Genomic DNA, 27,081 nt, shown 5'->3' with positions numbered 1-27,081 from the left:
AATATAAATTAATACATTTGACAATTTATTCAACATTTGATCCAAATTTTTCTTCTTATAGATTGTTCTGAGCAACCGAGGAACTCTTTTTGATTTGAAATGGGTCAGTGAAGCCAACAGAGCTCCTGGCTCTCCCCATGGGCTGGGGTTTTAGTAGAGCACAATTTATCTCTTGTCAAGGTGATTTATTTTCCTGCTGTGAAGTGCTGACATAAGTACTCAAGGATGAAATAAAGGGAGGGATCCCATACTCCTCTTTAGCACATTTGTAGAGGTCTTTTTCTTCTGCCATTCTCTATGCAGAGGAGCATAAGGAACATTTTGCCTCCTGATACATGCTCTGCTGACTCTCCTGCCCTGCAAGCACCCCAGCAAAGCTGCTCTTTGTACCATGTGGCAGCTAAATCACTTCCTATCACAGCATGCCATAGTTAAAACCCCAATCTCCTGTTAGGGAGTTTTGATGGCATGAATTTGGGTCATGTCTCTCCATACTTTAACCATTAAACTCCCTGGTGTCATCCCAGAATAGCTGAGAGCAGGAGAGTGAGGGAAACCCTCATCTCAGCAGGGGGAGTTACTTCTCCCACATTAGGAAGTAAATAAGAAGGATGAAGAGCTCCATGTTCAAAGAAAAATGCTTATTTTTCTTTGCACTAAAATTGCACTAAAAGATGCATGTTTTAGTGATGTAAATTCAACACATCTCCTCCGTGTGCTTGTTTAACACTTCCCCCTCTGCCCCTTTCATTAGATTACAAGAAACTTTCCCCATCCTAATTGCTTCTTCCTTTGGTACTGGTAACAGAACTTTCAGGATTCAGTTTCTCCCGTGCAAGTTTTTTATGGTCATGGCATAATTGTGCCTCCCCATCTGCCTTTTTTTGATAATTATAAAGGAGGAATATGTCATCCTTCTCTTTTGTGCACTGGTGATCCCTATCCAGGAATGTTCTCCTTCCCCATATGGCACAGATCCAGTAATTTGTCATGTCACAGTGTTCAGGGAATTCTTCCTCAGCTGCTAAGAAATAATCAGTCTGTTTTCATTTCCCTTGAGACCTTAGGAAGAGATAACTTAAACTTTTAACTTCTGATTAAGGTTGATTCCTTCAATGGAAGGTACAAAAACACAGAAAAAATAGTAAGTCTGCAACAAAAGATAGGATTTAGCAATTATTTAGACACTGTCCACACATGAAAGATTGAATGAGACTCAGTATCTTTTTGTCCCAATAGAATATTCTGTCATGAAATCACCAGAGATATAAATTAAATCTCTACCTGCTCCATGAAGTAATTTAATTTTGTTGAGTTTTTTAACTCACCTGAAATTATGGCTTCAAACATGACCTTGGCTGCCACAGGTTAAAAATAATAGGAGGTTTTCAAAGCTGAGCTGCTTATTCTGAGCATCTGCTCACATGAGGTGAGGTTCTGCACTTGCCCCTCTCACACCTGCAGAGAGATGTGCATATTTCATTTATGCAGTGCAGGGTTTGTAGAGGGCTTGGACCAAAGGTAGCTCAGAAGGGAGCAGCTCCCAGGGAGGATTGTCAGTTCCACCACCTCACACCCTGGGAACTGCAGGAATAGCCAAGATTAAACCTGCAAGGATTGACCAGGGTCACTGGGGCTGATCTGTGAGGTGACATCAGACAGAACAGCTGCAAACTGCTCAGCTGCCAAGGGCAGGACCAGGATTTAGGATGTCTCAGGATTTTTCTGAGATTGAATTGTGAGTAAAAGATATTGTAAAGGCAGATGAAGGCAAAAGTAAGAAATCACTGGAGAAGAGGATTTAAGGCAGGAGTTGTGAAAGAAGTAAGAATGAAAGGTTTCTGACTCTCAGTTGTGATTTGAAGCCTCTTAATCAAAATCACCCTGGTGCTGGAAGTGGAGATATGATTCCTGGAAAAATCAAGGAAACTAGGGACTAATGTAAGCCCAATGACTCTCCAAGGCAAATAGATACAGACTAAAGAAATAATTTTGTGATATACAAAAAAAAGTGTAGCTTTGGGGAGAAAACAAACATAGCTTCATAGATGGAAGTCAAGCTTGGCAGTCCTACTGAAATTCCCTGAACAGGCCAAGAAGAAAAGTGAAATCAAGTTCCTACAGTAAACTTGGACTTTCCAAAAGCACTCAGCAAGGTCCACCCAGCAGCAGCTTTTAATGAAATTAAACAGCCATATAATCAGAAGCAAGGGTCTCACATGGATAAATAATTGCCCAAGAGATAGAAAACTGAGCTGGAAACAGTTATTTTTTGCAGCAGGGACATCACCAGGAGTTCTCCAAAAGGACAGAGACTGATATGTCCAGATCCTTCAAAACTATAAACGTTCTACAAAGGAATGTGGACAACACAGTTTGCTCATACTAAGTTGCTCCAGATGGTAAATAAGAAAGAATTTTGTACAACTGTGGAATGACATTGCAGACAAGACTTGACAGGGCTAAAAAACTGACAGGTGAAATTCAGTGTAATAAATGTGAAATTCACAGTAATAAATGAAGCATTCACTGAGTGCAGGTTATAACCTTCCTGGCAGCAGGCAGGGTAAGATGACTTTAATTTGGCTTAAGCTTCCTGTGAGAAACCAGACTGGTAGAAAAACCCAGAGCTGGAGTGGTCACCTTCCCCTGAAAGTCATCTTCTAGAAAAACTGATACTGCTGAATACTTGGAAACTGCTGGGAATACTCCTTGGACACCCATATACTGCTAGAGCTGGAGATCTCTGCTGTGTGTAGGACATCAGGCAGTCTGCACTGCAGGCCAGGAAAATGGACACGGCTCCTTCCTGCACTTCATTGGCTCTCAGGGAAGTGAGAACCATTCAACTGAACTTGGCTGATGGGTTCAAGGTCATGCTCAAGCACGTCAGGCAGGTCCAAAGAAATAAGCAGTTGGTTTTTGAGTCACAACACACCATGTCCTTCTACTGCTCAGGTGAGTAAAGAGCTGCAGGACTAAAATCTAGAGGGGGAAAATAAAACCCCACAAATTAGACAATCGTTGTCCACATTAAGTCTCTAAGCCCCCAATTCCTCTCCCTGCTACACAGTTGATGCATTCACACAGTCAAGCTCTGTCTGACTGATCAGAGTTTGACCCTGAAATGCTCTTCCCCATTTGCAGTCTCAATTGCAAACACATGGCGAGCATCTACTTTTGCTTTTAATTAGTTAGTTTCTCACTTCTTGAGGGCCATTTGTGTGTTCTCAAGTTGAAATACTGTGTATATCACTACCTCTGAGGGTGGCCTGAATGAATTTTGGTGATACATTAGATCTAAATCCTGCAACAGAGTAAGAGAGCTCCACATGTAGCAGTGCTTTCAGAGACAGGAATCTGCTGAGCAGAGTGCCCATATGCATCTGATGTTACCTCCTCATGATGATTTTTTGATGAAAAACTAATGATTTTTTCCCCCTTTTCATCACCTATGTAATTGCTACAATTAAAGCAAGAGAAGTGCAAGATTTCAGGACCGAAGCTATGGTTGTTTGTGTTAAATTGCATCATCTCCCTGTCCCCCCTGCCTGTGTGGGCTCATGCCATTAAAGGCTCCTCTGCAGAGGGAAGCTGGTTTCCTTGTCATTTGTCTGGCTGCAAGCCAGGAATGAGATGCACCAACCTTCCTCTGGAGATTGGTATGAGTTGAAGTGCAAGTTTCTGCAGATAGCTCCACCACTATTGAGTTTCAGAAGGAGAAACGTTGCTGCAGGAGAATTTCCCGTGGATTGGAAATGCATGGTTTAGGAGGAGCAGTTTGCTAAGGTGAATTATCTCAGATTGCCAGTTTCAGGATGTCTGGCATCAGCACCTGTGCAGGCAGCCTCGATGGGATGCTGAGCTACCCCTCGAGTCTTCCTCCTTCACCTCAGAAGGAAGAACGCTTTCAGGCTCCAAGGCTGAAGGCTCACACTGAGCTGGGTTGGTGTTGGATGCTGTGACACTGCCCAGAATGCTGCTGAATTCTGCTGCTGAGAGGGGACAGGGCATGTGGGCTCAGGCAGTCTGAGGCTGCTTCTCACCAGGTTTTCTTTTTCTCTATATTTGCCTTTTCCATCCTTAGATCAAACACTGCTGATCATTCCTTTTACGTTGGCCTTGTGTCTTTGTTCCAGGGTGATGATGGATGCAAGGAGACTCTGAGCTGCCCAGAAATGGAAGTTCCATCTCAGGCTCCCCATTGTGCTCCCACACGTGTACATTTGACAACTGAGCCAGGGAGGGAATAAAGCTCAAAGGCATTTCAACAGAAATGTATTTCAGCAATCCTTAGAGAAGACCAAGACATAACAAGGGTCCTATATCCCTTTAGACTCATTACTAATACCAAACCCACTGGTAGAGTTAGTGGAGTTGCTAATTGCCAAATGAGCCTGTGCTATAAGAAAAATTCCAACATAAAACCCCCACCCAAACCACTATAATTTATGTAAATGTATAATGGGCTTGAAGGTACTCTATAATGTGTCCCCCTTTTCCAGTAATAGAAAACAGTTCTCTGGATACCTTGATCAAAGATTTAGCCTTGAATTTCAAAGACTTTTTTTTTCCCTTCCCTTGGAAATTACCCAGAGTTAATACATCAAATAAATATATAAAGAAATTTAGTTCAACAGCAGACCTTAAGTTCAGATGTCTGTAATGTACAAAAAGGTTCAGACTCCATAGAGCTCCAGTACACTTGGATACACTGCTCCTCTGTATTTAAGGTCCAGATCAGGTGTGCCCACTCAGCCAACACCTCTGCTCAGCTCTGCCCTTACATTTCACATCTCTGTGGTCTCTTCTCACAGCTCACTCATTTTGTAACCAGCAACACTCCCACAAGTTCTGTGCTATATTAGATCTAGGTCAGGCAATGGACTAAGACAGGAAAGGAAATGGACCTGGCATACCCAAGGAGAATATTTAAACTAAAAATAATTATACTTAAAGCATGTTGGCAGCCAGAGCTGTTGTAATTAAAATAAGGCTTATTTTGCCCATTAAGTAAACAGTTCTTTATTTTTATTGCAGGAAACCACCTACTCTGAATATTAATAAAGCCTTTCAGCTACTGGCCTGGCTGGAAACCAACATCCAGCCAACCTCCACAAGCACTGAGCACTTGATTCAACGTTTTTTACCAGATTTGCTCAGAGTACTTCTGGTACCCTGCAGACAGAACCTGAAGACAGACAGGACATTATCATAGGAAGCAAGACCTCCAAACAAGTATTTAATTCTGGGAACTCATAAGAAGCTGTGGCAGTACCACAGGTCATTACCTGCCTGAATACATTCCTTGGATAGTGCTGTTGTATACAGAAAATATCTACAAAAAAACACTCAATAATGCCAATAATCTTTTAAGACCACAAGCAGAGAGAAGACAACAAATTTTGACTTGGAATGCTTGCAAGACACCCAGACTCTTATGTGGCTCAGACGTGCAGATCTGCCTAGGCAGACAGGAAAAACAGGTCTGGTTATATAATTCTGTTGTTCAGGTACCCACAATAAATGGCAAAATGAAAAAAAAAAAGTAAACCAAGCCCAAAATGTACAAGTGTTATGTCAGGTTAATTTTGAAGCATTAAGAAATAAGCACCCAAAAAGATGCTATGTCCTTGCTTCAGACAAGGTTGGCCATATTCCCATCATGACTGAGCAGCTACACCTCTGGAAACAGCAGGTTTGCTCCCCAGGTCAGTCCTTGGGATGTCATTTCAATAGTTAAACAACTGTTCTACCTTCTATCCATTTCCCAAACAAGATCTGAGCAAGCCTGTGCACTGTTTGTGATGAGCTTTGAGAAACCTGGCACCAAAAGAAATCTCAGTGCTGTAGCTCACTTTCAAGGGTACAAAAAGAGCTTCACAGCCAGGAGCTTCCCTCCAGGGTGTGACTGCAGTGCCTTCTACTTCTGTGTGTCCCCTGAGATGCTTCTGGGACCTCCTCACACCCACACCCCCCAAAGCTGCAGCAGCAGCAGCCCCTGAGCAGCCTCCAGCCCTGCCAAGGCTCTGCTGGAGCTCTTGCAGGTGCTGGGGTGTGAATGAATTCCCACCAGCCTTGTCCCTAGGACACACTCTGTCTCCCAGGCAAAGCAGAGGCTCTGCAGGTGCCAGAGCTGCTCTTCCTGGAAGGCTTTCCATGCAAAGTCCAAAAGACAAAAGATCTCAGCAGATCCAAAACTCCCTCCTTGCCTTGAGGGATGGCCAGCAGCCCCGGAGGGCAGAGGAGAGGAGCAGCTCCTGGAGAGCTGCTCAGCTGTGCTGGAGGCTGCAGGAGCAGAGCTCTCCACACCTCCCTGCCTTCCTTGGAACTAGCAGCTCCTCTCCCCTGCTGCCTCCCACACTGGGCAGTGCTAAACCCAGAAATCCTGAAGGGATCAAAATAACCTCAACATATCTGCCAAAGCCTAACAAACACCACTGCAACTCCCTGCCATCAGATTAGCATCCTGCCCTATAAGCAACTTTTCAACCCAGAAAAAGCAGTTTTTCTGAACAGTGTGCAGCACTACAGATAACTAACATAAAAAATGTCCAGCAGCACAGGCACTGAATAACAAAATAATCAGTTTTTCCACTCAGATGCTTTCTAATATTGCTCCTGCTTTTTTTTCTTTTTTTTTTTTCCCTTTTTGGTGAGATGTGGTGTTCATAATAAATAATTTCATGACTTAATGTTCACTGGCTCCTTTGTCACCAGCAGCTCTCGAACTGCCAAATGAAAAATATCTCATTTTTTGGTATTCTGTTAGAAGGACCGTATATTTGTCAACAATTTTATAGCTCTTAGTAGTACTCCATGAATATCATCAGCATTAGATCCTCTCTCAAAGGCCTACTATATAAAAAAAAAAAATAATTTAAGCAGCAAGTCTGATGAGTCCCTTTTTCTCTTTATTACAGCAGCACTACTGTGCTGTTATCATTATGGGTCTGGCAGCATTTTTATTAGGAACTGCTACTCCAGGGGTTTATAACTCAGCAATAAAAATTCACTCCAGAATGAAACTTGTCATGCAAGAGAGCTCTTATTTAAGCCCAAATGTCAGAAAATTATATTTATATATATTTTTAAGTTATTTTAAGGCACATTCAATTGTTCAGACAATTGGACTACAACAATAGCTGGTAATTTGAGCCTCAGCACTGCACAAAGAACTTGCTGAATGTGACATTCAGAAATCATTTTCTAAAGTTTGTGGGCACCATGTGAGTACCAAGCTAAAAATCTATGTATGTCCCTTTATAAAGAGTGCCTTAAGACAGGCAGTGTATTATTAATAGTACTTAAATCTCTCACCAAGTTCAGTTTCTGTCTACTCAGAGGTAAAGCCAATCCTTCATATCACTCTGGATATATCAAAAACAACATTTAGCACAGTTTCACACTGTTCAGAGTTCCAGCACCTCTTAGGGACTTCAACACTCATCTCTTGCTGCATTTCAGTGCATACTTCAGCAGATGCCAAATGCTTTAGCTCCTCTACAATCCCTAGCCAAAGTTATCCAAACAAATATTTTCAGAGTGTTACACAAAGCAGGGACAAATCTTCCATCATCTTGAATCATTCCATGCTTTCTTTTTTCTTCTTTATGAAGCAGGGAAACAAGGTGGCTAATTGCAACAAATGCAATGAGCCATTCTTCTCTGAGTGCTCAAGTGGTCACATTTAAATGATACAAATGCTTGAGGTATGGTCATCAATAAAATCCCACTGCCAGAGACATCTGCAATACAACAGGAGATGAGACAGGAGCTAAGGTGATTTTTGGCTGTACACAGAGCTGTATCCTGGAGATTCAATACAAAACATCAGTTCAACCCAAGTTTCTGGGTTTAAAGGGTAATAGGAGAATTTGCCTCTTAAGTGATGCCTGATTCTGAAATGTGGCTAATGAAATTTATTTCCATAAATCCTCCAGAAAAGTTTTTTGCTCTTTTCAAAAACATCAATTAATAGAGTAGCAACATTTGTGAAGTGATTCTCTTTATTACTCATTAGACTAAAGTCTGGTCATTTTAAGTGGAAGGGAGATTTGAGCAAATGATCACTTTTTCAGAGCAATTCCTGTTTTGCCTTTGACCGAGACTGTTTCCTATGCAGCTGTAACCTACAGTAACTGTAGTCTGACAAGAGCCTTTTAACTGAAATTGCCCCCATTACAGCTGTAATAAAATCAGATTAGAAGATTAAGAGGCTGACTTTATGGTTCATCCTTCACTCCCTCCTCTTTAGGTGAGATTTCTATCATTTGTTGTACTTTGTAGCACATTAAAATACTCAAAATCTGATGTTTTCATGTTGGCTCCCACAGAATCAGCCAAAACCTCTGCAAGCAGACAAGGTGAGTAAAGGAGCAGCCTTGCTGCCATGGAACAAAAATGGCTCAGGGACATAATGTAGCACCCAGAACATAAAAGGCAGGAAGGCTGGAGGCAGCATTTATCTGAGGGAATGCTGATAAAGTGAAACATTCATTTTAAAAATTCAGGACAGCAAATAATTCAGGAGACGGCAGAATTTCAACAGCTTTTCAGTCGTGTTCCTACTTCAACACAGACTAAAACACAGACTTGAGGGGCCACCATCTGAGAGCTGAGAGGGTTCCTTTGATCTGTGTTCAGAGGAAGAATCCAGGGTACTGCTGGGATGGTCAGGAGGTGCATTTCTGCCTGAATTTGTAAGTCACTGCACATATGTGAAGTTATTTGCATTCATTTTATTGGCAGTGGGTGGGCCTCCTGCCACTGGCTACAATTATTGTGGTACCTCTGTTAGTGCCTTCCAGTTCAGCATGTCAGTAATTTGAACAAGCCAGCTCATGAGATGCTCAAGAACATCATTAAAGCCCTCCCATTTCTGCTCAAGGACCAGTTTTGTGGCTTCCTTGTTTCAGCATTAATGCCAAACAAAGCACTGATGTGGTCTCCTGACTTGTGGAGCACTTTTCTGCAGAACCAGATGATAACACCACCTCTGCTGGGAGGATGGAGAGTTTTCCTGAGAGACTGGAACAGCATCTGGAGGAGACCAAACTTGTTCAGATAAAATAATGCAGACCACAGCTCTGCTCCCGAGTCACGTGAGAACTTCAAAGAATGAAGCACTTCTCTCACAAAGAAGGTAAGGACATGTTTTGGCTTTAGTTGTGTGCCCAAAACTCACTGGTATTAACTTAATTGCTGGATTCAACAGTATTGACTTCAGTATGTGCTTCAATATTTTACTGAACTGGGAATTTTACAGATCCCATTCAACACAAAAAGGTTTTAGCAATGAGCCAGGTGCACAGTACTTCTGATCTTCTGAAACTTTTACCTACTGATGGGGAATTAACAAAAATGAGCTTCAGATTACTAGAAGCCTGAATCCCCTTTGACTTCCATTGAAAATTCAACTCTTAATGAACTCACACAACTCCCCATTTTGACAATGATTTCCATAATCCAGCGTTTGGCAACTGGAAACATATTCTAGAGATCGTCTACATCCCCACAGCTCTGCAAAGCTTATTAATGCATGGGTGGGATCTTAACAGATGTTACAAAGAAGCACTGTCTTAAAACTCTTAAAGAGTCCAAACTGATTTGCTGCAAATGCTACAGATTAGAAACAAGTCTCAGACAAATGTTCAAGCCCACAGTTGGCCTTATTGAAACAATTGTCTCCTCAAAATTACCCAGACTAGGTGGTCTGCAGGAAAACTCAAGCGTCTAACTATTTCTGCATGTTTTGGAGGATTTGCCATTCAGTCCATGAAGTAGCTCTGTGTTCCTACAATGCTGAGAATGATGACTTAAGTTTTAGCTCTCATATTTTCCAGATTCTGTACTGCATTAATATATAATTCTGAGCTCCACAGAACGTGGTAGCAAGTTCTCCTCACAGCTCAGCCAGACACAACAATCCTTTCCCAGCCCCAGAACCAAGGACACCGCTGCAGCTTCAGGCCCAAGAGGTGCAAACAGCAGGAAATTGAGGAGAGCAACCTGGGAGGATGGGACTGCAAACCTGGAGCTGGAATTGCACAATTAACCCCAGGATGGAAATGGAGCACAACTCATAAAAGTGTGAGAACTCATGAAACACCATCCTGGCTCCATCCTGGCTCCATCCTGGCTCCATCCTGGCTCCATCCTGGCTCCATCCTGGCTCCATCCTGGTCCATCCTGGCTCCATCCTGGCTCCATCCTGGCTCCATCCTGGATCCATCCTGGCTCCATCCTGGTCCATCCTGGCTCCATCCTGGCTCCATCCTGGATCCATCCTGGCTCCATCCTGGCTCCATCCTGGTCCATCCTGGCTCCATCCTGGCTCCATCCTGGCTCCATCCTGGCTCCATCCTGGTCCATCCTGGCTCCATCCTGGCTCCATCCTGGCTCCATCCTGGTTCCATCCTGGGTGTATCCTCAGCCAGGCTCTTGCACTGCCCAGGGTGTATCCTTTGAAGGCCTTTTAATAAATCCCCACTTTATTCCTTTAACTCTGGCCAGCCTCTGTTCCAGGGAGCCTCTCCAGGCATCAAGATGTAATTGTTGTTCCTGTCCTGTAAGTTAACAAACACTTCTCAGGCAACCACTCAAAGCTTCCCTTCAGTAAATGCTTCCACTGCACCAAATCAACCCCAGCTCATCCTCAGCACTGCTGCTCCTTTGCCATTTCAGGTGCCTTAAAGCATTGCAATAAAAAGGAGGAAAACATGCCCATTTCTCCCAGGAAACCACAGGATGGGTGGGCACTAACATCTCACTCTTCAGAGGGATTTCCACTGCCCCTTTTCCCTGGAATGGGCTGTACCTGGGGCTGGGGGCACTCCCAGCAGTCCCATTGCCTGTGGTTCAGGAGTTTATTCAGCTCTGTCTGTGGCTCTGCCCCAGCAAAGGAATGGTTACCTGCTTCATTTGCTCTAAGACAGTGACAGGAAAAAGTGAGCTAAAAAGAAATTCCAAAGGCAGTCGTTAAATATCAGTGGTGTTGGCAACGTGCTCCTAGACATTATATTCCCTCCGCCCTTCCTAACTCAGGATTAGTGTTTTGGAAGAAAATAAAATGTAAATCAGGCTGCCAATACAGAGTGATTTCATCAGGCCCACATAATGTCCTTGGCTGAAATGGAAAGAAATCCCCTGGTGCTCAGCAGTCCTAAATCAGACAAAACTCCCTTTCATATCATTGGGAAGACAGCCAGAGAGAGGGGTGAACCCTGAAATCCACTCCTGGGGTGGGTGATGTCCCAGCAGTGTCAGTGGTTTCCCTGGGCTCAGCATTAGAACTGTGGAGAAAGCTCTGCAGTTGTCCATGGCCAGCACCAGCTCCTCTCACAGCAAACCAGGATGGGAAAGCAGAGCTGGCCAAAGTCCCCTTGCCTACAGCCACAGCCCCTCCTGTGCTCCAGAGCTGAAGCCATTCAGAAAACTCCATTTTTTTTACTCTGGCTAAAGATTATTTCCGTTTTGGAAAGATACTTCAAGTTAATTTTTATATATTAAAACCATATATTATTATATATTATTATATAAACTGTATATATACTATTATATATATACAATTATATACATGCATATGATGTATTATTGGATACAATGTTTTCTTTAACAATTGATACATTGTATGTATAAAAATGGTTAAAGAAAACCTCTGATCATATCTTATATATGGAGGTATCCAATGACAAGCTATTTTTTCCCCTCAAAATATTAAAAACTCCTTTTACTTCACTGGTCTATAAAAATACGTTTTGAAAATATCAGCAATCAAATTCTTTCTACTTATTGGTAGTGCTAGCTACTCTATATGATTTTTTCTAATGTTAGCAAGTAACTCACAAAATAGTTTTGCTTTTAAATGTATTTTTAAACACTCATAAAGGGCTCTGCAGATCTTCACCCACATAAATTCCTGGCACTTCCCTGTTATCAATTAGAGGCATTTTCCAAGTGCAGATGATAATTATAAGTATTAGCATTTTAATAAAATGACTAAATTGAAGTTATTTTTAAAAGGGTGCAAACTGTGACTGACCAGTTGTGTCAGAGCCTCCCAGATCACTCAGAGTGTGTGCAAAGTGGGAAAATACCTGCACAACAAAGCTATGGAATCATCTTTGCATTTGCCTGCCCTACAAACAAGGGTGCTGGAATGCCTGCAGATGTGTTTTCCTGTTCCATCACAGACACCACAGACAGTGGCTCAAGGAGAACAATTCTTTGAACAAATGTAAGTTAGAAGGTCAGAATTCACCAGCTCAGCTCAGGTGAAACACCAGCTTTTTCCCATGATGTTATTGTAATGTCAATTATTTGGTAAACCAGTAAATAATCACCTATGTCAGTTTGGCTTTGTCTGGGCAGGGTCTGACCCAAAGTGGATGGAGAGAGTTTGGTGAAATTGAGGTTGTGCCTTTTGACCAGACTGAGGCCAGTGATTTATCCCATGCTGGACAGCAAAGCCAGCCTGTAGCAAAAGTTTGAGTGGCTAAACATTGCCTTTCTGGTACAAAAGGATGGGATTGTGACCCTGCTGCTAATCTGACTTAGATTTCAGCCAGTCCTTACCCATGAGATGTGGCAACAAAGATATGAGAACAAACAGAATCCTGAAAGGAGTTGCAAGTAGAGAGGCCAAAATTCTCAAAGCAGGCTGGTTCCCACACCGAATACTTAATATTCATTGTATTTCCCCTGAGATTAGGACTTCCATGCGTTTTATGACTACTTCTTATGGAGTACTAGATACAAAACTGAGCACCAGGTATTGGAATGTTTATTTAGAATACATGGTGCCATGAGCAGTTTGAATGGAGCATAGAAAGCCCCATTAAGCATATCTCACAATGTGCCCACAGTCAGTCTGTGTATCCTCTTTCCTGTACACTGCTTGGAGTGATATTTTTATTGACAATGTGCCCAGCACTCAGCCATCCCCCCCTCAGGCACAGGAGCACCCCAACACCCACATTTGGGATTTGGAGGGGAAGCACATTTGCTTTGTGTTATGTGTTTTTCAATTATTAATTTTTCCTAGCTGCTCTCTCTTTTTAGAATATCCTAAACAGTGTCAAGAAAATGCACCACTCCCATAGTTCATGGTAACAAGCAGATGGAACATCAGTGGGCTAAAACCTCAAAATTTAAAACTATGGGAAGAAATACATCTGTTATTATTTCTTGCTCCTATAAAAGATGAGGGGAATGGGAAGAATTTGGGGGATGAGAACCAGACTCATATGTTATCTATCAAAATGCATATGGTTTCTCTCTTATCTTTGTCTCTACAGCACATAAATAAATGAAATGGAGCCCAGAACTGCTGCATATAAATAACTGTAGCACAACGTCATTAGGCCAATTACTATGGCCAGTTACAGACTAAAAGAAGATGACACTTTTCTTGTTCTGTCCCTCAGCTCTCCAGTGTTAATCCTGGCTCACATCCACTCTTTTTCAGTGCAGTTACAGCCATGTAGGAGATGCTGGCTGGTTTGTGCCACCACATCATTCTCACAGCAGGTCCTTGATCTTCCTGTTCCACACTCTCAGCTTTGCTCCTGAGCCTGCTCCTCCTGCAAGTGTTTGGGTGCCTGTTCAACCCCACTGCAGGAGGAGCTGGAAAGTTTAAATGGGAGTTTAAATGACCTCAGCAATTACACTGGGCCTGCCCCACTGAGCTGCCATTTTCCTTCCTATTGATCAACTTTCTAACAAGAGGAGACTGGTAAATTGTCCTCAGGGACACTCTGAGGCACTCGGGGCCTGAGTTCCTCCACTGAGTTACACTGCACTGAGTTTCATTTGGATGTGTGCTTTACTTCACTCAGCTCTAGGATATGTCAAAATCAGAGGATAACAAAGTATTAGATAAACTCAGTACATCCCTTTCTTCTTTCACCCAAAGTTTGAAATGGGTTGAATGCAAATTCAATTTTTTCCTCAAATGTAGCCCAATGACATTAGATAGGAGTGCAGGATGGTACAAAGGACTTCTGCACATCTCTGGGCAATCCTTTACTGAACCAGAACCCACCTCTCATCACTGCAATCCATGCCTTTGCTCTCCTTTTGCAATTGCTTCCATATCCAGAGTAAATTTGGTTTCGTTTTCAGTTAGTTACTAAGAATAACTCAATTACTGAAGTTGCAAAATTGGATCCTGATTTGTACCAAAAAGTCAATCACCCTAAAACTAGCAAGTGTCTAAAAATATTTCCACTAAAATATCCAAGAGGGAAATTCCAGAGTGTCAGGGAAGAGCTGCTAAGAGATGCCAATATACAGAAAGTGCTTGGAACTGGTAGAAGAAAACTCAGAGTCCATCACCCACTCATCACCACAATGAAACATGTTAATGAGCACATCCCATCCCACTGCAGGGAACTTATAAGGTTTAAAAAAGTAGATTGCACTTCTGATCTTTGCTTTCCTGTCCATGATCCTCTGATACTCCACTCTGACCCCCCAGAACATTTTTCATGTACACATGGGGGCACTTTTCAGTGACTTCCAAGGAATCCTCAACAGTGGAACAAGCCTTCAGAGATAAAGGAAAAAGATTATTGAACCTTTAAGCCATATTCCTTCCCCTAATCCAGCCTCAAATACAATAGTTGATGCATAAATTTAATTTACTCCAGAAGTTCCATCTTAATTTATTCCAGCATATTCTTGTGGGAACACTAGCTGAAAATTGGCAAATCCAGCAAACAATTCAGTTTTGGATCAGAGCTCTGTGTTTGTCTCACTCTACTCAACAGCAGGGTCCAACAGATGAGCTGATATAATCAGTGCTCCCTGGAACTGCCACCAGGGCAAAGACTGCAGGATTTCCATCCCCCAAATCTGCCCTTGTGGCAGGGTGAGCACCTTGAAATTAGCACTCCATCTGAAAGATTCCAATAAATTCCTCTCTGCTAAGCAGTTTGGAGACTGCCAGAAAAATCCCCAGTGAAGGGAAAACTCCTAAGGGGAAGTTTTTATTCACAGAATATCTGACTTGGACCAGTCACATCATCCTGCAGCATCACCCTCTGATAGTTCTGCTCATCACACAGGGGACCTTTTGCAGTAGAGTTGTGATAAGGAAGAAGCTTGGACTCTGTTTATTCTTTCAATACTCTATATCACATTTAAATCATATTTTGAAATCCTTCATTTTAAAAAACCCTGTGTATCCTCCAAATTCACTCCTACTGCTAAAAACAAGCAGTTATTTTGGGGTAAAAGAGGGAATTTGCACAGGTTTTTTATGTTTTATTATTCCAAAAGGCTTGATTATTCCAAGACTCCAAGAAATTTCTTTTTTCCCTCACAAATATTTGGGTGCCCAAAGAAGAATTCAGGGTCCATCTGTGATGAAGGCTGCATGTGTTGATTATTCTGACCCTGTCTCAGCACAATCCCACTACAGCAGAAAATCCAACACCCGAACTTTAAACTGAAGAATAAAATACTCAACATATTCATACACACACTTTACATTTCTCTGTTAATCAATAACAAAACCAGAGATCAGTACTTGGTCCTGGGCAGGACTGTATCAATTATTGCCTTGTTAGCATTTACAAAAGAAGGATGAGGTCAAGATGAAAGAACATAAATAAGGAGGCAAATTGCAAAGCAGTAGAACTGCAGTGAGAGCCTTATATTGCTCGAGGTGCTGAGCCAGCTCTTGAGCTACATTCACAGCTTTGGTGAAGCCCATTAAACTGGAATGCACCTTCCTAAGAAGGGTTGTGATAAATATATTTGTGCTTTGTTATACCTAAAATATGGTTTCTTAGTGCTTAAAGTGCTCTATCCATCATTTGTGCATCTGCAATTGTGACTCATGTGGACATGCAGAAGTCCAATTAGCAAAGATGCAAAATGGCAGTAATTTTAGATAGAAAAAAAAATCATGGCAACCTGGTATATCAATAGAGAGAGAATTACACCAAGAAAATCCTCATTACAGTAGGGGTGTTCCAAAGACTGGGCTCTGCACCCCGCTCTGTCAGTATCCCTGTGTTTGTCACCACGTTTATATTTGCAATATAAAGCTAATGGCAGGAAAAAGGGAACCCATGATTGATCTGCTTGGGCTCCTCCCAGAGAATTCTCTTCTGCCTCTTTGCTTATCCCATGTTAAATCTTTTGAAGCAATTTAAAATATCTTCAGGTTTTCTTAGTGGCACAAATTAAATAGTTCCAGATTCTTAGACACGCATTCTTTTAGCTTTACTTTCAGAAAAAACCAGTGATTTAAAGCAGTACTTGCAAAACATGCAGCCATGTGTCCCTGCACTGCTGTGGGACAGGCATTTAGACTCTGCCCTGGTTCAGCCCTGCTGCTGTTCTCAATTCCTGTAATTTATTCTCAATTCCTCAATTTAATCTGAGATCACTGCCTCAGATACGTCAAATAATTTTCTGAAATATTTCCTGTACAATTTATTGACACTCACTCTTGTATGTTACAAATGTGCAGGAGTTCCTTTACGTGTTCAGCATCAAAATCTCTCCTAATCTACTCAAAGCAAGTGTGCCCAGACTTCTACCAAAATATACCTGAGCAGGCACAAGGTCTCATAAGTGCTTTTACCACCCTCGGTGTGAGACAGCAATCAAGTGCTCTGTCATCAGGAGCATCATTCCAGGAGGTTTATTTGATCAGTACATGCAGACAATTCTCTACAAGCAGGCACACAGAGCCATCATTTAATGTCACAAATTAAAAGCAAAATCAAAAGAAAATGATTTAGAAAATTTGATCAGCTACACTGAAGGATTTAGACCCTCTCCCCGGTCTTTTTACTTGTTCTTAAGACAAAAGCCTGCTCAAAATCAGCCCAGAAGCCCACTGCAAGCAAGGACCAGTTTCTCTTGGGCTGATCAAAAGCAGCATGGCCAGGAGGGGGGAGGATCTAATTCTCCTCTGCTGCTCCATCTTTGTGAGATCCCACCTGGAATACTGTATCTATGATTCTAGGGAATACAATTTACAGCCAGCCAATCTCCACTGAACGTGCTACATCCAGGCTGGACCATCAGGGCCCCTCTCCTCTTGCACCTCACAGACACCAGAAATGGGCTCACTTGAGAAAAGCAGCACAATCTGTAACCAAATTATTGCCCAGGAGAATGAGGCTCCTGCAGAGTGAGCTGTGACTGTGACCCCGTGGAGGAAATCCTTCAGCAGATGTCATTGGGGTCGAGGGGCCTTAGGAAGAGAGCAACACCTAAGCAAGCATTCCAGAGCTCTCCAGCAGACCCAGAAACAGGCAGCTTCTTTCAAACAAATGTGCTCAAGGGTTTGGAAACATACTTACTTGCAGGAAAAAACAGAAATGTCAAATTCAACAAAACATTTCACCCAGGCTTAATCATGAGACTGCACCAGGTTTTCACTGAGGCCCTGGTGTTAGTGGAAGTCAGGCAGAAAAGCAGTGTTCATCTCTCCAGTTGGGATTATTAGAGCTTTGGAGGTAAAATGAGACAACAGGATTTTGCAGGGAAAGCCGCTGGTTTTGATCTCCTGATGAGAATTGTGTTTTGTGTGTGCAATGCCTCCTAGTTCAGCTGCTCTTGTCAAGAAAATACTCAGCTAGTTTACAGACAATCAGACAAAGAGTTCTTTGAAAAATAGATTTTTACTTATAAAGTAGTATGGAAAATATACAACAGTGAGTGAAAACAGGAAAAATCTGGAATTCCATGACAACACTTCTACAGTTGCTCAAACTACAGCTGCAGTGATTAATATTTATGGTCAGGTTAATCTTTCCCCTCCAAAAGAGTCTATTTTGTAATAATTCTTGAAGACAATATGCAGATACCATATGGTCCCAGAACATCTGCAGCCCAAAGCCATCTCTGTCAGAAGCACAGAATGTCAGTCTGAGATTGCCCAGGAGTTTCCATATGATCTGCTGCCTCGGGGATTCAAAGAGCAATAACAATAAAGGGAACCGTGAGCGTTGCTTAATGTTTTCCAATGGATCGTGCGCATTAGAAACAGCAATTAATGATTTGGTTTATAAGGCTTCAGGGAATTACTGTCCAGAAAAATAATGTAATTTAAATTTGCAATAAAGTTTAAGTCTGCAGGTATTTCATGGCAGCACACAGCAGTGATTTGCCAGAAGAAAACAACCCTGTTATTGCAGCCACATCTAGACAGTCCACAGAAAAAGCAGTATCAACCCTTAAGTGATTTGATTATACTCCCTTACTGTTCAAGAGTCCTCAAAGGCATATTCAAAACCAAATACACCTCACTAAAAGACCACAGGAGCAAAAACCCAGCACAGAGTTAAAGAGCTCTTTTTCAGTCTTTAAAGGTACTGCTGCAGTCTTCTCCTCTAAAGCATATTCCCCAACACTTGCAATTATCATTATTATTCCATTTTCAAAAATGCCTCTATCACTTAGCCTCTGGCACTACAAGAAATTAAAAATCAGACCCATGAAAAACCTATATAAGAAATAGCTGCATTTGGCTGTTTCTTCTAAGACTAAGAATACTTGGGGGCTGCAAATTTCACATTAGTACTTTCCTGTCTGCAGCCCTAAATAGCTGAACTTTCCCTCCTAAAAATGCTTGCAAATATAATGTTGTACACCGTGTCCTGCAGTCAATACATCTAAAGCCAGAGAAGAAATGAATTCTGGAGGAAAAAGTCTCTAAAACAGAGCTTCTCTACTAAGGCAGACGTAAGCTTCTCACCACCAAGGGGATGTTGCAAAGTTTGGCTGTACACATGAAATGACTTAAAATACTTTTCCAAACACAAAACACAGGCACTTGAACTGAACATCTCAAACTGGTATTGCAAAACTTAATCTCTCCCTTTTCTGCTGCACATTCATGCTGCTCTTTTTTCCCAGTGTATTTCTTTTGACCTGATTGGGGAAATCCTTTAATGAGGCTTAGAGACTGGGAAGGATAACTGGAAATATTTTCAAGGAAAACTAAATATACTTTGATAATGTGTAAGAATTTTATTGAAACGTGTTTATGCAAGCTTGGTCAAGTTACTGTAAATAGGTAAATATTAATTATTATTTTAGTGACAAATAATTTTAAAGAAGAGTTTTAATGAAAACTTTAAAACTTCTGCAGAAAATTGTTGAGCACCTGGAATGGGCTGAAATTTATATCAACAATAGAGGTGACATGCTCAGACTTGTTTTCTTCAGATACTACACTGATTTCTTCAAGGTATCTCTGAATAAAGCTACCCTAGTGTCTCTAACAGCTGACAAAAATGCACTGATGGATTAAAAAATCCTAAATATTTCTCACAGAGTAATCACAGAGAAGTTATTCTTCCCAGCATGCCTCACCTGCAGCAAAAGAGCTTTCATCTTTTTTTTTTTCAGAAGAGTCCTCATCATGCTGCAATGCAAAGTCATTCCCGTATTTCATGTGCTGCTTCTCCTGTCTCCGGCAGTTTCCTCAGACAATTCATCACACCACACTATTTCAGGGACAGTAATCCTGGCAGCTGGACTGGCATGCCAAGAGGCACCACACCTTTCTTCGGGGGCTCATCCTCCCACTGTCCACGTGAGCATCCTCACTGTCTCCAACAGCTCCAGGCAGGACATGGCCACACTCCCCTGGCCGGACACATCTGCCCCATGCCAGAGGTGACCTGATTCCACACCCAAAGGCAAAAGGAAAGATATTTGGGAAACCCCCCTGACAATAATTAGACCTCTTTGGCCTTGTCTTCTATAGCAAGCAGGATTGAAAGAGGATGGCTGCTTCTTCCACAGTCCATCCCCTGAAGCAGGAATGCTTTCCATTGCTGTATTTAATTACTAATCGTGGGAGCTGAAGTGAAATCAAGCAAACAAGTCATTAACTTTGGGCATTTCTGAAAAATCAGGACTGAGTTTAATGTATAAATTCAAACCCAGGACCCAGAGTAAAATTCACTTTGCCTGAGTCCCTCATTCCAATGGCAGTGACTTACATCCTGCTCCAGAACAGCAAAAGTTGAGCTCCAAAAACACACCTGAGCTGTACATGTACCTGTGGCCTTCTTCACTCAACTTTCCAGTTCCTTCTGAGACAGTGTCGTGGTTTTAAACCAATAACTAAGAAAATTACTTATTTCTTGCTGTGAGATATGGATTAGAACAAGAGCAAAACAGGCATAAAACTTAAAAGGGAAAAAAAAGAAAGTTTATTGACAAACTACAATAAGAACACCAGAATAAACTTCCAGAAAAACCTTTTCATCCCCTGTCTACCCACTATTCCCTTGTTCACATGACAAAAGAGACAAAACCTTTGGAACTTTGATGGTTAAAACAGTCCCAATTCTTGCTACAGTCTTTTCACCAGTCTTTATAGAGAAACAGAAGTTTCTTCCTGTTAATTTATGGAGTTTCTCACAAGAAAAACTATTTTTGTTATAGTTTTCCATTGCTCTAATGTTAGCTGCCCAGAGCTGCTGTTATTAGAGCCCACTCCTCCCATTTTCACATCACTCTCAAGTGTGTATGGGCCATGTGTCTAGGGATGGGATTTTTAAGGATAAGTTATTCAAAGGCAAAAAGTCTTCTTCATCTGTTTCCGTGAGCTTCACCAGAAAACAGTTTTCTCATTGCCTCTCAAGGCTTCAAATCTTCCAGCACTTCACTGTACCATAATTACTCTACTTTTTTACTCAAAATGTACACTTTGAACACTCTATTCCTCCCTATTTACTGTCATGAATTAAAGGAGTGTTTTCGAGACCTTATTGTCCATTTCCATAGTTTTAACAGAAAGATATTTCAGCTTAATTAAAGCATCTTCTTAATTCTCTACCTTTTCTGAAGCTCCTTTTCTTTCCTGTCACTGGTAGTTTATAAAGTCTCTTTTCATGTTGATCACTCTCTTTTCTCTGTCTGGATAAAAAGATTAATCCGCAAGTCTCATCTGGGTAATGAAAGAGTTAAAATCTTGCCCAGGCTGTTGTAGGTGGTTCTGTGGCCTCGGCCGGTGCAGGAGCTGGAGCCGTCTGCGATGGAAAGCTCCTCATGGCTGCTCTGAAGAGTGTAGGCGCCGCGCCCAGCCCGCTGCAGGCCCAGAGCCCTCTCTCTTTCTTCACTCAGCAGTCTCCAGTGAATCCAGCCACAGCAGAAAACCTGCAGCCGAGCCAGAGATCGGCTCGGCCCGGCCCGGCCGGAGCCCGGAGAAAACCCCCTCCACAGGGCCCGCATCCCCCGGCCGGGAGACGCTGGGCCCAGCCCAGCTCCCGCCCGGCCGCATGGCCTGGGCAGGGAGCGGGAGGCCTGGAGCTCTGCCACCCTTCCCAGCCAGGAAACAAAGAGAACCAAGAGAGCTCTGGTTTTACACTTTAAGGTAGGGTTCACAAGTTGATCCCACTTTTCAATGGCCTAAACTGCTGTCAATTCTCAGCAATGACCGATAATTGGTCAGGAGAAAAGACGCCAGGCACATCCCAGCAACTTAAACTTTCTTAAAGGTAAAGTAACTCCATGACAGACAGGCATCAAGGTTTCCACCTGATCCAACACATTTTATAGCTCAAGTCCTACCAGGAGAGCAGAATCTACACCAGCTTCAAATGCAGTGAAGGTCAGTTTTGTCAGCTCTGTAGGACAGCAGCTCTGACAACACTGACATGACATGGGGCTTGTTGCTCTGTTTTACACCACAAAAACTCAGCCATGTGTCAGCAGGACATTACTATTGTAACACACACCTGTGGACAGGAGATAAAGAATATTTTAATGTTTAATGGCACAAGGATGTTTAGTCAGAAAACCCTCTTGTGACAAATGAACTTATAAAAATTCGTAGAGAGCTAAATAAATATATTTGTAGCGATAATAATATAAAATATAAAGTACAGTGTGGCCCACAAGTCCTTCCCAGATCTAGTCGCGAATTCCCACTCGAGAGATAACGATCCTAGCCAGCGCCCATCAACGGAAAAGAATGAACAGGACATGAACCATCAGGCTGACAGGGAAGGGCTCGGACGAGATACTCATCACCGGACCTGAACACCCCGCCTTGCAGGCCACTGTTGGGGAAGCAATCAGGCAGACAAAGGGAAAAAAAAAAGTCCAGCCGAGATATCCATCAGCTCCAACCCGGATCCAACCATCCCATCCAGATGGCCTGAACCAAAATGAAATCAAGGAACACTCAGAACTTCTTTACATATGAGGAGACTCTGCCCGGACGTCTATTTGACTCTATTCTCCAACGCCAGGAAATCAATTCATCCAACAATCAAGGACCCTTGGTGAATGGTGCCTGCCTGGAATTTGGCCTCAGGACACAAAATCCCTATAAAAACCCCGGACAGTCTACCCTCCTTCGTGGATTTGGGAACACCTATACCTTTGGGTATAGACCCCTGTCCACCCAGCGCTGCGCTGTTTGTTTTATTGTGGTTTTTCCTCATTGTTTATTTTTATTATAAAAATTGTTTTATAATAAATTGTTCTTTTATTTAACCCAAATTTGCCTTTGCATTTATAACACTCTGTACATCAGTACAGTGGAAAGGGCAATGTTAATACAGCAATGTGCCAAAGGACCCTTAGTGGCCTGGTCCCTGTTATAAAATGTTTCTGCTGCAGGAGCTGGGGGGTAGGACGTGCTCTTCCTCGACTCTTGACAGAGGATGACTCCTCACAAATTGAGAACTCCCAGGATATCCCTATTTTTGTGTCCAGAGGAAGTGTCTCTCCATGTTATCCCATATATTTAATATCTTCTTCCCACACTGGCTTAGCAAAGCAGAGTGCAGCAGCTTGCCCTGAGTGCAGCCAAGGGTTAAACTTGGCTGCCTCACATGCATCTTGCTGTGCCTGTAAATCTGGTGTTACAGGAGATGTGTTTCTGGGGACTTCCTGCAAACCACTGCAGAGGATCCTGTTTCTTATTTGTGTCAATGAATACTCGTGAACATTCATCAGCAATTAAATAGTATGGAGCTAATCAAGCATTACTATCATCAGATAGTAGCAATTCCTATTTGTTTCAAATATCTGTGCTTTATAAAGAATGTATATTTTTGTGCTTTATGTCTGCAACCAATATGCACATGAATTATTAATGTGTTATAAAATGAGTATATTTTGGTGGGTGGGGGGAACAAACTACCTAAGGCATTTTCATATAAATGACTGCAATTTAACTTTCAAAAACATTTCATTTTTCAACACTCTGCTCACTTCAAACTGAAGTCTGTACATTAGATTTGGCCAAGCATGTCACAAGAAACCTCACACTTGTAAATGATTAACCCATGAAGACCCAGCATGGACTGAACACAGAAGAGCAGCCATGAAACACCGGGCAGACAGTGCTCACCCTCTGCAGTTCTTAACAGCTTTCTGCATGAGCAGCTCCAGAAAGCTGAGTCCAATTCCCGTGATGCTTGGATGGTCTGTTTAGCAGGAGCACATCACTGCTCTTCCACACCACTGCTCTAAGCTGTGCACCAGGAAAGCCTCCCAGCCAGCCCTGCCCACGAGCTGTCACCACGGGGAGGCGAGGGTGGCTGAGCTGGGCTGGCCACTGCAATTCCCTCTCTTCTGTCACACTCCCAGCACCACACAGTCTAACTGCATGTGGAGGAAAGGATTTGATTTCCAAAGAATCCCTACATTCCTGAGATGCTGTTGTATGCAATGTGCTCTTCTCCTGCTCCTCCTCATGTCCATCCAAGTTCAGCAATCCCATGACTCTCACAGAAAGAGAAGTCTAATTTTTCCTCAAAAAAGCCTCAAATCATCAATAACAATAAGAACTAGTGTATATGTAATAGGAAGACTCTCGTTAGACACCAGGCAAATCAATTCTCTTCTTCATTTTGTCTTCTTTCTTTCCATTGGAGGCTGAACTTGGTGTCTGATGCCTAAGTGTCACAACCTGCTAACATAAAGCAAGCCCAAGAGAGAAAAAAGGCTCAAAAGAAGGAATTGTGGATTTGTCCACAGAAAAGTAATGAAAATGGATTGAAATAACTGAAGCAAAATTCACACACTAACTTGCAGGTGAATGCTTTAATTCCAAATTGAATAAACCCAGAGTAAAATTCTGCCTGCAACAGCAGGAGCTGACTTGTTCAGCCTTGGAGGTTCTTCAAGCAAATGGTTTGAGACAAAATGAACAGCAGTGCTCCAAACACCCCCACCTCACCCAGGATTTCCTGCAGATGCTCCTGCTCAGTTCCCACAAGAGGCTTCCTCATTAGTGGCCTGTAATTCCTGAGGATGCCATTCCTTAGATGTGAGATGTGATATACATCTGGCCACAGCTGTGTCAGATGGACACATCCTCTTTAGAATCTTTAAAGTGGTCCTCTGGTCAAAGAAACATGCAAAAAAACATGGGCAAGAATTTTTTTCAAGCAGGTTCCTGCCACTAGAATAAGCATTCAAGGCATAGGAAGCCCTTTGATTTCCACAGAGCATGTGGGTGGAAGAAAAAAATAAAGAGGAAAAAGAGGAAAGCTCATTTGGAAAGTCTTGTTGTTAGAAAATTCATTGAAAGAAATTTAGTGCTTAAAAAAAAATCACTAAATATAACCTACACTTCAGGTGAGGATTCTGTAATAACAGTGATATAAAAGTTTTATAGCCAGCTTTAGCAGAAGAATTCCTAGGTTACTAAATCAATGTTCAGCAGATAAAGTAACACTTCTATCTATAGGGAAAGCTTTGTCCAGTTTCATTTCTAAACTAGTTCAGTGTATGTCTCTCACTGCATGTCTTCCCCACCCTCTTGCTTCCAACACAGAACTACTGTGTACAGACAAATGATCTTGCCCTCAAAACAAAATTATTGTTTCCAATAGGTAAAGACTCTGCATAAGCTTTCAAAGCATTACAGCTCCTGTTTCCTGAGAAGAATGTATCATAAAATCAAGCCATTTAATTTGAAAGATTAAATAAAGTCAAAGAAACTGTGGTTCTGTGATTTAAAAATATGCATAACTAGCAATCTTCACTCTGCTGATTTTTACACATTTTACAAATCAAAGAACCACAAAGTGTGAGCTGCTTCTCCCTGAAGTTCACAGCCAAATACAGAACAGCACCAATGTGAGCTGTGGTTAATTTCTCATTACAAAAAGGAACCCCAATGCAGTTGGGAACATGCTGGCCAGCGCCCTGCTTGCCCAGAAAAACCCTGCTTGCCCAGAAAATTAAGTATTACTAAGTCAAAAGAACTAGTTTCAGAGGATGAAGAAAATGCATTCTCTGTTTTCATGTTCCCTTTTCTCCTCACATTCAAAAAAGATTTTTCTTTTGCTATTTGACCTTCACAGGCACAAGGCCAGGGATAGTTTTACATGTATGCACAGCTCTCAGTGCGGCTGGCCTGGTTCAGGCAACACTGTAATAAAAAATGCAACACAAGTTATCATAGGTGAAATATCTCCATTTTTTTCCAGGGGAGAAAAAAAAGAAAGCAAGCTAGAGGACAATTCACTATTGCAATTCATCTTCTCAGGAAAAAGGAAAAAAGAAAAATCTGGCTTTGATGATTTTCCTTCCTGGGGCAACTGGGGACACCAGAGGAGTCATATTGGCATTTCCCACAGAAGATAGTGGTAGTCTAATTTACTGCTGCACAGCACAGCGAAGCAAGGAGCCAAAGCTGTCTGTGCTCCTGGCAAGAGGCTGGTGATCACTCATCTAATCCTCAAAGGGTGACAAATCTGCAGATTTCCACTTGAGAAGGAAACAAACTGTTCTGAGGAGCAATTTCTAAGTGATAGGTATGGAAATACTTTGATTTCTGCAGGTGAGAAAAAGAGAAATCAAGCATTGTCAGAGTGAAATAACCCTGTGGCTCACCAGTAAACCAAGTGCCTCTCTGTGTCTGCCTGTGGAGGGCTGAAAGAATGTGCAACACCATCTGCTGAGGAGAGGCAAAGGCAGCCAAAAGGGGTGTGCTGAAAGCATCCAGACCTCCCAGGGTCACAGAGGAGCCAAACGCTTCCTGCTTTGTGTGTTAAGGTCCATTTTGAACACTTTGATACTTCTAAAGTCTGCTGTCTGTTGTGTCTGAATTGTCAGACACAGCCTTCTCAAGGGAACCTGCACTTTTGACTGCAGATGGAATTTTCAGTTCTGCTGAGGAGCTGTGGGGATCTGCTGCTTTCCTTCTCTGAGTGATCCAAAAGCCGAGGGCTCTTGCTGTCTGCAGCGTGGATCTGGAGAGGGCCTCACGACAGGCCAGCAATGCTCTTCCTCAAAGAAGGGAACACCTCTTGCTGTTGCCATGGGAAGATGAAATGAGGTGAATGTTCCCTGCACTCCTCCAGCAGCGAGCCAAGGCCGCAGGGATCAGCAATCTGTGTGTTCCCAGAGGCTGCAGAGGGCACACAGCCAGCTCCTGCTGCTAGCACTGCATGGTTCAGTGCCTGCCTTTCCTTTGGGTGACATTCACAATGTGCATGGCATGCTTGGCTGCCCCCAGTGAGTTGGGTTTAATTTCATTAAATTACTTCTCGTTTTAATTGAATGCAGCAGTCTATGATCAATAAAGGGAAGCGTTATCCTGAGCGCTGATCACTAACTCATAAAGATGCCAGGCTTCTCCCAATAACACTGATGGGCTGGTTTGCCTGATTGTTTTTAATGTATGCTAAAAAATGGAAATTGAACGAAGCTCTTTCTCCATACCTTGCAGTAGGCTGTTAGATGGCTTCCATTCGTATCACTGCACCACTCTACATCCAGATCTGTTTGAAGATTGTGCAGCTGTGTAAGGAGTTTCCACAGAGAGACACGGGATGAAAGGTGTGATACAACATTTCATACCTCCATATAAGATCTTCACCCAGCAGTCTCTGTGTTTGATTCAGAAACCAAAGTCTGATAGGATCTAGAGACCTCAATATCCAATTGTCACTCTAAGAGAGGGCAAATGCAGTTACAGATAATTGCTATTAAATCAAAAAGCACAGTAGGCAGAGAAGCAAAGCAGTGAATTGGTTGGGTTCATTTCTGCCAACTCACATACAAAAATAAAATAAAGGATGATTTTATGCCAACTTTATATCCAGTCCAGAACAACAAAATTTAGCATAAACT

This window comes from Pseudopodoces humilis, chromosome 11, assembly GCF_049639895.1.
Source record: "Pseudopodoces humilis isolate 2021_Gansu_Grassland_sample_001 chromosome 11, ASM4963989v1, whole genome shotgun sequence".
NCBI lineage: Eukaryota > Metazoa > Chordata > Aves > Passeriformes > Paridae > Pseudopodoces > Pseudopodoces humilis.
The sequence above is the reverse complement of the archived record's forward strand: the minus strand, read 5'-3'. Positions refer to the sequence as shown.